Below are 13,048 nucleotides of genomic sequence, written 5' to 3'. Positions count from 1 at the left end.
AGCCCACCAGACTCCTCTGTCTGTGGAATTCTCCAAGCAAGAACACTGGAGTGGGTTGCCATTCCTTTCTCCAGGGGATCTTCCCAACCCAGGGATTGAACCCGGATCTTCTCCCTTGCAGGCAGATTCTTTACTGTCTGAGCCACCAGGGAAGCCCATAAAACCTATTACCTCCAAAATCCCCCTTGTACTTCACTTAAGTCAATTCCTATCTTTGTCACATACACAAGGCACACACTGATCTGCTTTCTATCACTGTACATTGTGTTGCCCTTCCTAAAGATTTATGTAAATAGAATTATGCAATATGTAGCCCCGTGAGTTAAGCTTTTTGCACGTATATGTAATTTGTTCCTCCTTATTGCTGAGTAGTATTCTATTGTATGAATATCACACATTTATTTATCCATTTACTTGTAGATGGACATTTGAGTTCTTGTCAGTTTTTTTTACCATTATAAACAAAGTTTTATGAATATTCAATCTTTGTATGGATGTATATTTTCTCTTGGGAAAATAGCTATATGTCATAGGTAGTTGTATTTTTAATTTTACAATTTATGAGTTGCATTAGCTTTATATCCTTGCTAACCCTTAGTGTTGGCAGTCCTTTTTTAATTTCAGCTACACTTATGGCTTTTATTTCATTATGGTTACACTGACAGTAGTATTTCTTTATGGTTTTAAATTGTACTTTTCTGATGGCTAACAAACACATGAAAAGATGCTCAACATCACTCATTATCAGAGAAATGCAAATCAAAACCACTATGAGGTACCATTTCACACCAGTCAGAATGGCTGCGATCCAAAAGTCTACAAGCAATAAATGCTGGAGAGGGTGCGGAGAAAAAGGAACCCTCTTACACTGTTGGTGGGAATGCAAACTAGTACAGCCACTATGGAGAACAGTGTGGAGATTCCTTAAAAAACTGGAAATAGAACTGCCTTATGATCCAGCAATCCCACTGCTGGGCATACACACTGAGGAAACCAGAAGGGAAAGAGACACGTGTACCCCAATGTTCATCGCAGCACTGTTTATAATAGCCAGGACATGGAAGCAACCTAGATGCCCATCAGCAGATGAATGGATAAGAAAGCTGTGGTACATATACACAATGGAGTATTACTCAGCCATTAAAAAGAATACATTTGAATCAGTTCAAATGAGGTGGATGAAACTGGAGCCTATTATACAGAGTGAAGTAAGCCAGAAAGAAAAACACCAATACAGTATACTAACACATATATATGGAATTTAGAAAGATGGTAACTATAACCCTGTGTACGAGACAGCAAAAGAGACACTGATGTATAGAACAGTCTTATGGACTCTGTTGGAGAGGGAGAGGGTGGGAAGATTTGGGAGAATGGCATTGAAACATGTAAAATATCATGCATGAAACGAGTTGCCAGTCCAGGTTCAATGCACGATACTGGATGCTTGGGGCTGGTGCACTGGGACGACCCAGAGGGATGGTGTGGGGAGGGAGGAGGGAGGAGGGTTCAGGATGGGGAGCACATGTATACCTGTGGCGGATTCGTTTTGATGTTTGGCAAAACTAATACAGTGTTTCAGGTTTAAAAATAAAATAAAATTAAAAAAAAATGAAATAAAAAATAAATTGTACTTTTCTAATGACTAAAATGTTGACTTTATTTTCATGTGTTTATCTGCCATTCATATATATTCTTTGGTTAAATATTTATCTTTTGCTCATTTTTATTTAATCTGTCTTCTCATTATTGAGTTTTAAGAGTTCTTTATATATTCTAGGTATATATCTTTTATTAGATACCTGTTTTGCTGATATTTTATCCCAGTCTGACTCTGTTGCATGCCTTTTCATTTTCTTAAGAGTATTATTGTTGAAAGAACATTTTTAATTGTAACATCTGATTTATACATTTTCCTTTTAAAATTACTGTGCTTTTAATGGCTTATTGAAGAAATCTTTGCCTACCCCACAGTTAGGAAAATGTTTTTGTTGTATTTCCTTGCAGAATATTCATAATTTTAGCTTTTGTATTTAGGTTTATGATCCTTTTCAAGTTAATTTTTATATATGGCTTGTAGTAAAGATAACAATTCTTTTTCCATGTAGATTTCCAACTATTTGAGCACCATTTGCTGAGAAGCCTATTTTATCCCTATTTAATTACATTGTCCACGTTTTAGATAATCAATTAACCATACATGTGTGGGTATATTTCTATGCTTTCTATTCTTTTCTGTTAAGTATATCTATCTTCACATCAATACCACTGTGTCTTGAGAGCAGAAGCTTTATTGTAAGACTTAAAATCAGTAGTTTTTGTCCATCAACTTTATTCTTCTTCAAATCTTATTTGGTTACTTTAGATCCTTTGTATTTCCATACAACTTTTAGAATCATCTTTTTTGTTTTCTACAGAACAACCAAGTGGAATTTTGACTGAGATTTCATAAAATCTGTAGATATATTTGGGGAGAATTGTTATCTTAACAATGTTGAGTTTTTTTGATGCATGAACATGGTACAGATATCTCCTTTAGGGCTTTAAAATTTTTTCTCAGCAATGATTCACACTTTGCAAGAGTAATGATCTTGTCCATTTTTTGTTAAATTTATTCCAAATATTTTATATTTTATCAGTGCTATTGCAACTGGTTTTTTTTTATAAAAATACCTATGTTTTTATAATTTTTATTTATTGTTTTTGGCTGCTCTGGGTCCTTGTCTGCACGAGCTTTTTCTAGTTGTGAGGAGCAGGTACTATTTGTTTTTGTCTGCAGGCTTCTCATTATGGAGCACAGGCTCTACAGGCTCTTGGCATGCAGACTTCAGTAGTTGCAGCATGTGGGCTCTAGGGCATATGGGCTTCAGTGGTTGTGGCTTATGGGCTCAAGAGTGCAGGCTCAGCAGTTGTAGTACATGAGCCTAGTTGCTTCACAGCATGTGGAATCTTCCTGGACCAGGGATTGAACCCATGGCCCGTCCATTGGCAGGCAAATTCTTAACCACTGTGCCACCAGGGAAGTCCTGAAATTGGTCTTATTAATATTGGATTCCAATTCTACTATCTAAATATATAAAATACAATTTATTTTAGTATATTTAACCTCATTTCCTGTGACATTACTAAACTTACACATCTGTCCTAGTCTGTCTGGGCTGCTATAACAGAGTACCATAGACTGTGTGGTTTATAAACAGAATAAATTTATTCCATATATATATATAGTGTATGTATATTTAAATGTTATTGATATATAGTTGGTTTAATGTTATGTTAATTTCTGTTGTACAGCAAAGTGACTCAGCTATACATATGTAAGAAATCAATTTCTTACTTCTTACAGTTCTAGAGGCTGAGAAATCCAAGATCAAGGCATTGGCAGATTTGGTGTCTGATGAAGGTCTGCTTCCTTGTTTGCTGTGTCTTCACATGGTAGAAGGGGATTAGGGAGCTTTCTAGGGTCTCTTTTATAAGGGCACTAATCTCCTTCCTCAAGGCTCTACACACATGACCTGACCACCTCCCAAAGGTCCCACCTTCTAATACTATCACATTGGGGATTAAGATTTCAGTATGAATTTTGGTGTTGTGGGTGACACAGACATTCAGTTCAATTCAGTATTCTTGTAGCTTTTTGTAGATAATCTCAGGATTTTTTTAAAATAACAAGCATGACCATGTTGTTAGCACATGATGATAGTTTTGCTTTTATATGTGTGTATATATATATATATATATCTTTATTTCTTGACCTATTACCCTGTGTAAGACTTCAAGTACAATGTTGAATACATGTTGTGAGAACAATGATACTTTTTCTCTTTTTTTCCATGTATTAAGATGATTATATGGCCTATCATTTTTAGTCTGTAAGATGAATTACATTGAATGATTTTTCAAATATTACATCAACTTTGCATTCCTGCTATATACACTCTATATGGTCAAAATGCATAATCCTTGTTAGTATTTTGTTGGCAATGTCTGCAGATATGTTCATGAGGGATATTGGTCTATAGTTTTTTTTTTTTTTTTTTCTGACTTTCACATCAGGATTATGCTGACCTCATAAAATGAGTTGGGAAGTATTTCTTCTTTTAATTTCTTAAATAGTTTGTATAAGATTAGTACTATTTCTTTTTTTAAATATTTAATAAAATTCACTACTAAAGTAATCTGAGACTGGAGTTTTCTTTAAGGGAAGATTTTAAGTTAAGAAGTTAATTTCTTTAATAGATACTAGTCAAGATTTTCTGTGTTCTTGAGTCAGTTTTTATATTTGTATATTCCAAAGAATTTTTGTCTTTTCACTTTTTTTTCTTGATTTTGTTCCAACATTTTTCTTTCAGTAATTGATAGAACGAGAATACAAAAAATTAATGAGAATATAAAAAACTTGGATAACACTATCAACCAACTTAATTGACATTTGTAGAATATTCCATTCGACAATATAATACACATTCTTTCCAAATACACATGGAACATTCACCAAGATAGACCATATTCTGGGCCATAAAACATGTTTCCATATATTTTAAAGGGTTGAAAGCATATGGAGTGTGTTTTCTGGTATGACAAAATTACATTCGAAATAAACAAGAGATATTTGGAAAAACACCAAGTATTTGGAAATTAATACTCATCTAAATAATCCAGAGATAAAAAGGAAATTAGAAAATATTTTGAGATGAATAAAAATAAAAATATAATGTATCAAATTTGTGGGAGGACTTCCCTGATTAAGAATCTCCCTTCCAATGCAGAGGACCTGGGTTCAATCTCTGGTCGAGGAACTAAGATTCCACATGCCACGGGGCAACTAAGCCTGCATGCCACAAATACTGAACCTGCATGCTCTAGAGCCCACATGGTACAACTGGAGAGAAACCTGCACAACACAATGAAAAATCCCGTGCGCTGCATTGAAAGATATGCCATGCTGCAACAAAAGTTCATACATGCTGCAAAAAAGATCCCATGTGCCACTACTAAGACTGGTTGCAGCCAAGTAAATAAATATTTTAAAAGTGTGGGATACAGTTAAAAGCAATGTTGAGTTAGAAATGTATAGTTTTAAATATTTATATTAGAAAAGATGATGGTCCAATGTCAGTTTATCTTAAAATTCTACCTAAGAAGCTAGAAAAAGAAGAGCAAAGTAAATCCATAATAAGTAGATGGCTAGAAATGAAAATAAGAGCAGAAGGTAAGGCAATAGAAAATGGACAAACAATACAAAGAATCAAATTTTGGTGTAATACAATTACACCAAAATCTAGCTTTTGAAAAGACCACTAAAATGGGAAAACCTCCAGCTAGATAGATTAAACAAAGACACCACCAGAAAATTACTAAAGCTAATCAATGAATATAGTAAAGTTGCAGGATATAAAATTAACAAACAGAAATCCCTTGCATTTCTATACACTAACAATAAGAAAGCAGAAAGAGGAATTAAGGAGATAATTCCATTCACCATTGCAATGAAAAGAATAAAATACTTATGAATAAATCTACCTAAAGAAACAAAAGACCTAGATATAGAAAACTATAAAACACTGATGAAAGAAATCAAAGATGACACAAATAGATGGAGAAATATACCATGTTCATGAATTGGAAGAATCGATATTGTGAAAATTAGTGTACTACCCAAAGCAATCATAGATTCAGTACAATCCCTATCAAGCTACCATCGGTATTTTTCACAGAACTAGAACAAATAATTTCACAATTTGTATGGAAATACAAAAAACCTCGAATAGCCAAAGTAATCTTGAGAAAGAAGAATGAAACTGGAGGAATCAACCTGCCTGACTTCAGGCTCTACTACAAAGCCACAGTCATCAAGACAGTATGGTACTGGCACAAAGACAGAAATATAGATCAATGGAACAAAATAGAAAGCCCAGAGATAAATCCACACACCTATGGACACCTTATCTTTGACAAAGGAGGCAAGAATATACAATGGAGAAAAGACAATCTCTTTAACAAGTGGTGCTGGGAAAACTGGTCAACCACTTGTAAAAGAATGAAACTAGGACACTTTCTAACACCATACAAAAAAATAAACTCAAAATGGATTAAAGATCTAAACGTAAGACCAGAAACTATAAAACTCCTAGAGGAAAACATAGGCAGAACTCTCTCTGACGTAAATCACAGCAGGATCTTCTATGACCCATCTCCCAGAGTAATGGAAATAAAAGCAAAAATAAACAAATGGGACCTAATTAAACTTAAAAGCTTTTCCACAACGAAGGAAGCTATAAGCAAGGTGAAAAGCCAGCCTTCAGAATGGGAGAAAATAGTAGCAAATGAAGCACCTGACAAAGAATTAATCTCAAAAATATACAAACAGCTCATGCAGGTCAATTCCAGAAAAATAAACGACCCAGTCAAAAAATGGGCCAAAGAACTAAACAGACATTTCTCCAAAGAAGACATACAGATGGCTAACAAACACATGAAGAGATGCTCAACATCTCTCATTATCAGAGAAATGCAAATCAAAACCACAATGAGGTACCATTTCATGCCAGTCAGAATCAGTCAGTTCAGTTCAGTTCAGTCCAGTTCAGTCGCTCAGTTGTGTCCGACTCTTTGCAACCCCATGAATCGCAGCACGCCAGGCCTCCCTGTCCATCACCAACTCCCAGTCAGAATGGCTGCTATCAAAAAGTCTACAAACAATAAATGCTGGAGCGGATGTGGAGAAAAGGGAACCCTCTTACACTGTTTGTGGGAATGCAAACTAGTACAGCCACTATGGAGAGCAGTGTGGAGATTCCTTAAAAAACTGGAAATAGAACTGCCACATGACTGAGCAATCCCACTGCTGGGCATACACACCGAGGAAACCAGAATTGAAAGAGACATGTGTCCCCCAGTGTTCATCGCAGCACTGTTTACAATAGCCAGGACATGGAAGCAACCTAGATGTCTATCAGCAGATGAGTGGATAAGAAAGCAGTGGTACATATACACAATGGTACATATACACTCAGCTATTAAAAGGAATGCATTTGAGTCAGTTCTAATAAGGTGGATGAAACTGGAGCCTATTATACAAAGTGAAGTAAGTCAGGAAGAAAAACACCAATATAATATATTAACACATATATATGGAATTTAGAAAGATGGTAAGGATGACCCTATATGCGAGACAACAAAAGAGACACATATATAAAGAACAGACTTTTGGACTCTGTGGGAGAAGGCGAGGGTGGGATGATTTGAGAGAATAGCACTGAAACATGTCTATTACCATACATGAAACAGGGCGCTCAGCGCTGGTGCACTGGGATGACCCAGAGGTATGGGATGGGGAGAGAGGTGGGAGGGGGGGTTCAGGATGGGGGACACATGTACACCCATGGCTGATTCATGTGAATGTATGGCAAAAACCTCAATAATATTGTAAAGTAATTAGCTTCCAATTAAAATAAATAAAGCCACAAATTATATGAAAAATGAAAGGAGACATCACTGCAGATCATGTAGATATTCAGTTCATAGTTTAGTTCAGTCACTCGATCTTGTACAACTCTTTGTGACCCCATGGACTCCAGCACGTCAGGCTTCCCTGTCCATCACCAACTACCAGAGCTTGCACAAACTCATGTCCATCGAATCAGCAATGCCATCCAACCATCTCATCCTCTGTCGTCCCCTTCTCCTCCTGCTTTCAATCTTTCCCAGCATCACAGTCTTTTCCAGTGAGTCAGTTCTTCGCATCAGGGGCCCAAAGTATTGGAGCTTCAGCTTCAGCATCAGTCCTTCCAATGAATATTCAGGACTGATCTCCTTTAGGATGGACTGGTTCTCCTTGCAGTCCACGGGACTCTCAAGCGTCTTCTCCAACACCAGTTCAAAAGCATCAATTCTTCGGCGCTCAGCTTTCTTTATAGTCCAACTCTCACATCCATACATGACTACTGGAAAAACCATAGCCTTGACTAGATGGACCTTTGTTAGCAAAGTAATGTCTCTGCTTTTTAATATGCTGCCTAGGATGGTCATAACTTTTCTTCCAAGGAGCAAGCTTCTTTTAAGTTCATGGCTGCAGTCACCATCTGCATTGATTTTGGAGTCCAAAAACATAAAGTCTCTCACAGTTTCCATTGTTTTGCTGTTTATTTGCCATGAAGTGATGGAACAGAATGCCATGATCTTAGTTTTCTGAATTTTGAGTTTTAAGCCAACTTTTTCACTCTCCTCTTTCACTTTCATCAAGAGACTTTTTAGTTCCTCTTCACTTTCTGCCATAAGGGTGGTGTCATCTGCATATCTGAGGTTATTGATATTTCTCCCTGCAATCTTGATTCCAGCTTGTGCTTCTTCCAGCCCAGCATTTCTCATGATTTACTCTGCATATAAGTTAAATGAGCACAGTGACAATATACAGCCTTGACATACTTCTTTTCCTATTTAGAACCAGTCTGTTCTTCCATGTCCAGTTCTAACTGTTGCTTCTTGACCTGCATACAGGTTTCTCAAGAGGCAAGTCAGGTGGTCTGGGATTCCCATCTCTTTCAGAATCTTCCACAGTCTGTTGTGATCCACACAATCAAAGGCTTTGGCATAGTCAATAAAGCAGAAGTAGATGTTTTTCTGGAACTCTTGTTTTTTCATGAGCCAATGGATGTTAGCAATTTGATCTCTGGTTCCTCTGCCTTTCTAAAACCAGCTTGAACATCTGGAAGTTTAGGGTTCATTTATTGTTGAAGTCTGGCTTGGAGAATTTTGAGCATTACTTTACTAGCGTGTGAGATGCGTGCAATTGTGCAGTAGTTTGAGCGTTCTTTGGCATTGCCTTTCTTTGGGATTGGAATGAAAACACCTTTTCCAGTCCTATGCCCACTGCTGAGTTTTCCAGATTTGCTGGCATATTGAGTGCAGCACTTTCACAGCATTATCTTTCAGGATTTGAAATAGCTCAACTGGAATTCCATCACCTCCACTAGCCTTGTTCATAGTGATGCTTCCTAAGGCCCACTTGACTTCACATTCCAGGATATCTGACTCTAGGTGAGTGATCACACCATCATGGTTATCTGGGTCATGAAGATCTTTTTTGTACAGTTCTTCTGTGTATTGTTGCCACCTCTTCTTAATATCTTCTGCTTCTGTTAGTTCCATACCATTTCTGTCCTTTAATGTGCCCATCTTTGCATGAAATCTTTCCGTGGTATCTCTGATTTTCTTAAAGAAATCTCTAGAGATGGCAGATTCTTTACCGTTCCTATATTAATAGAAATCTCACCTGAAACAAAATACAGTGTTCAATAATTATGGCTTTGTAATAAAAGCTAGTCACAGACAAGCCATGAGGTATATAAATAACTACTTTTTTTTCTTACTGCATAACTTTTCCCCCCCCGGAATAAATAATTTTCCTCTCTCTTTTGTTTGTTTTGTTTTCTATGTACCTAAGAACACCACCCTCAGACTCTTCTCTATCCTTCCTCTCAATAAGTTTGAGTACATTAGCTCTTCTTTCAGTTTATTTTTTTTTCAGAGGAATCTCTCCCACGATCTGCTTAAATATAGACAGCTTGCTCCTTATATCTGCTGAAAACCATCATCCTAGAATCTCCCTTCATACCATCTTAGGTATGCTTTTTTGTCTTCTTGACTTAGTTCTCCTATTGCCTTTTCTTGTATCTTCCTCTTTTGTATTGCATTGTTTTGTTTCTTTTTTTTTTTTTTTGATGAGCACATCCTCCAGTAGTTTACCAAGAAAGAGGGCATGAGAGATAAAACTTAAGACTATAAGACTATAGGTGTTTTACTTTGCCCTCATACTTATTTCCTAGTTTCACTGAATGTAGAATTCTAGTTGGAAAATTATTTTTTCTTTCAAGCTTTGATGGCATTGTTCCATTGTTTTGTAGCTTCCAGCATTGCTGTGGAAAAATAAAATGCCATAATGATTCATGATCCTTTATATGAAGGAACTTTTTTTTCTTCTTTTTTTCTCTGGAGAGATGTTTTCTTTGTCTCAAGTGATTAAAACTGTGCCTTGATGTGGATCTAGTTTTCTCTTTTGTGATGAGCTTTTTTAAACTGGAAATTCAAGTCTTCCAATTTTGAGAAATGTTCTGGAATTATTTTGTTGATGATGTCTTCTTGTCTGTTTTTCCTTGCCCTGTGTTTGTGGAAGACAGGAATGCAAAAGAGAGACTGCTATTACTCTTCTCTGTAAGCCTTATAGAACTATTTGCCTCTTAAACTATGTACAATTCCTCTGCAACTTTTACAAAATTAAGCTATAAGTATGAAAAACAACTAAAACTTTTAAAAGGAACAGTTTGTAAAACTTAAGAACTCATTAGAATACCTCAGCAAATGATTTAAATTACTTCAATTTCCTTCTACAAAAGTAACTCAGCTTATTCAAATTTGGATCTTCTAACCTAGATAGCATCTTAAAAAGCAGAGACATTACTTTGCCAACAAAAGTCTGTCTAGTCAAGGCTATGGTTTTTCCAGTGGTCATGTATGGTTGTGAGAGTTGGACTGTGAAGAAAGCTGAGCGCTGAAGAATTAATGCTTTTGAACTGTGGTGTTGGAGAAGACTCTTGAGAGTCCCTTGGACTGACTGCAAGGAGATCCAACCAGTCCATCCTAAAGGAGATCAGTCCTGGGTGTTCATTGGAAGGACTGATGCTGAAGCTGAAACTCCAATACTTTGGCCACCTCATGCGAAGAATTGTCTTATTGAAAAAGATCCTGATGCTGGGAGGGATTGGGGGCAAGAAAGAAGGGGACGACAGAGGATGAGATGGCTGGATGGCATCACTGACTCAATGGACATGAGTTTGGGTAAACTCCGGGAGTTGGTGATGGACAGGGAGGCCTGGCGTGCTGCGATTCATGGGGTGGCAAAGAGTCAGACATGACTGAGCGATTGAACTGAACTGAACTGAACTGAAACTGGTCCTTTACTTATTTTCTCTGATTTTTAATCTCACACATTTTGCTTTCTTTTCTGAGATTTTCTCAACTTTATATTCCTAATCTTTTATTGAATTTTAATTTTATTTCCAATAACTCTTCAACTCTTCGTGTATTCTGAATGCTCTTTTCTCATATCATTGCATTCTTGTTTTATGAATATAGTATCTTACCTCTCTGTGACTATATATCCTTTATAAAAGCTTTCCTCTCCCTGCAAAGTTTGTATCCTACTTTTTTTGTTGTTTTTTTTGTTTACTTTGTTTCATATTTCTCATATCTGATGGCCCTTGACTGTCTGAATACATTATAAATCTGTGTTCATGTGATTAGGTTTTTCAACTGTGGAAGCATTATATAAGATGATCTATGTGATCTGTTTCATTAGGAAATCCCCAGTGATAATATATTTTCCCCTTGAACTGGTCAGATTCCCAAGAAAGGACCCTATCCCCTCTTTCCAGCATTTGGAAATCTGATTGCGAAAAGAAAGCTGGCATTTAGTGTGTAAAGTATCCTTTATTCTCCTTATGTGCATTATAGTATCTCTTTCATCTGCTGTATTTGATGTCCCCAAGTTCAGAAACTTGCTGTCCTTCTCATCTACTAAAATGAATAAAACTTCAGTCTTCTGCTAGGATGAGGTAAGATCTGTCTCTTTTCTGTTTGCAGTGGAGGGACAGTTTAGGATCTAACTTCTTACACAGATTTCTAATGAAACCTCCTGTTTTTAGCCTTACCTTATCTGCCTCATCTACATATGCCACAAATCCCTGAGCTCTTAGGAAATTCTGGGGTGCAAAATGGGTTTTTTCTTGGCCTTCCCACTGCTGGCTTAGAATTCAGCTAAAGTGAGCCTCTTAAGTCAGTTACCATTTATCCATTTGTTATCCACCTTCCTTCATTTTATTGCTGTTGTCTTCTCTCTCTTTTCTTTGTTCTCATGGCTCTATGGCAGATGTAATAATGTTGGTCAATAATGTTGGTTTGGTTGGTCATCATTATTCAAAACAGAACCCTCCTTTTAGTAAAATTCAGTATAATATTCTTGTGCTTTTCTGATACATTTCCTCACATTGATCCCATCATCCCTCTCTCCCCTCAATCTCGCCATATGTTCGAATGTTAGACCTCATTCATGCTGCACGCATAAGGTTCTGAAGGACAGTTGCATATTTCAGTGCAACTGTTGGAAGAAACCAAATGTGTTTGAGTGTACATGGGTATATGCAGACACACACACAATATGATTAGGTTAAACACCTATTGTATTTAGGGAAGAACATAGAATCATCTTGGAAGCAAGTTGGCCAAACAGGACAAAGGCAGTTCAGATATGTTGTAACTCTGTCCTTCCAGTCTCCACCCCAGCACCTCTTGGAAGCTGCAGGTGACACTGAACATGCAAAACTGAAGTATTTAGTTTGATATCTTTTTTGACTTGAGAAACTCATTTTTTAATAAACCACACCACAGTACCATTGAAGAAGAGTTTATGCTTTTAGAGGAAAATATTCAGAGCTATCCTAGGAAAAGCAGAGACAACACTTAGCCAACAAAGGTCTGTATGGTCAAAACTACAGTTTTTCCAGTAATCATGTACAGATATAAGAGTTGGACCATAAAGAAGGCTGTGTCCCCAAAGAATTGATGCTTTCGAATTGTGCTGGAGAAGACTCTTGAGAGTCCCTTGGACAGCAAGGAGCTCAAACCAGTCAAACCTAAAGGAAATCAACCCTGAATATTCTTTGGAAGGACTGATGCTGAAGCTCCAATACCTTGACCACTTGATGTGAAGAGTCGACTCATTGGAAAAAACACTGATGCTGGGAAAGATGGAAGGCAGGAGGAGAAGGGGGAGATAGAGGACGAGGTGGTTAGATAGCATCACCAACTCAATGGACATGAGTTTGAGCAAACTTTGGGAGATAGTGAAGGGGAGGGAAGCCTGGAGTGCTGCAGTCCATAGGGTAGCAAAAAGTCAGGTACAACTTAGTGAAGGAACAACAACAATCCTAGACCATTAAAAGACAACCTGTAGGGTAGATGGGCAAGTGATTCTTGAGGAAACTCAGCATCA

Source organism: Bubalus bubalis, chromosome X, assembly GCF_019923935.1.
Source record: "Bubalus bubalis isolate 160015118507 breed Murrah chromosome X, NDDB_SH_1, whole genome shotgun sequence".
In the NCBI taxonomy this organism is placed as follows: Eukaryota; Metazoa; Chordata; class Mammalia; order Artiodactyla; family Bovidae; genus Bubalus; species Bubalus bubalis.
Note: the sequence above shows the minus strand (reverse complement) of the source record.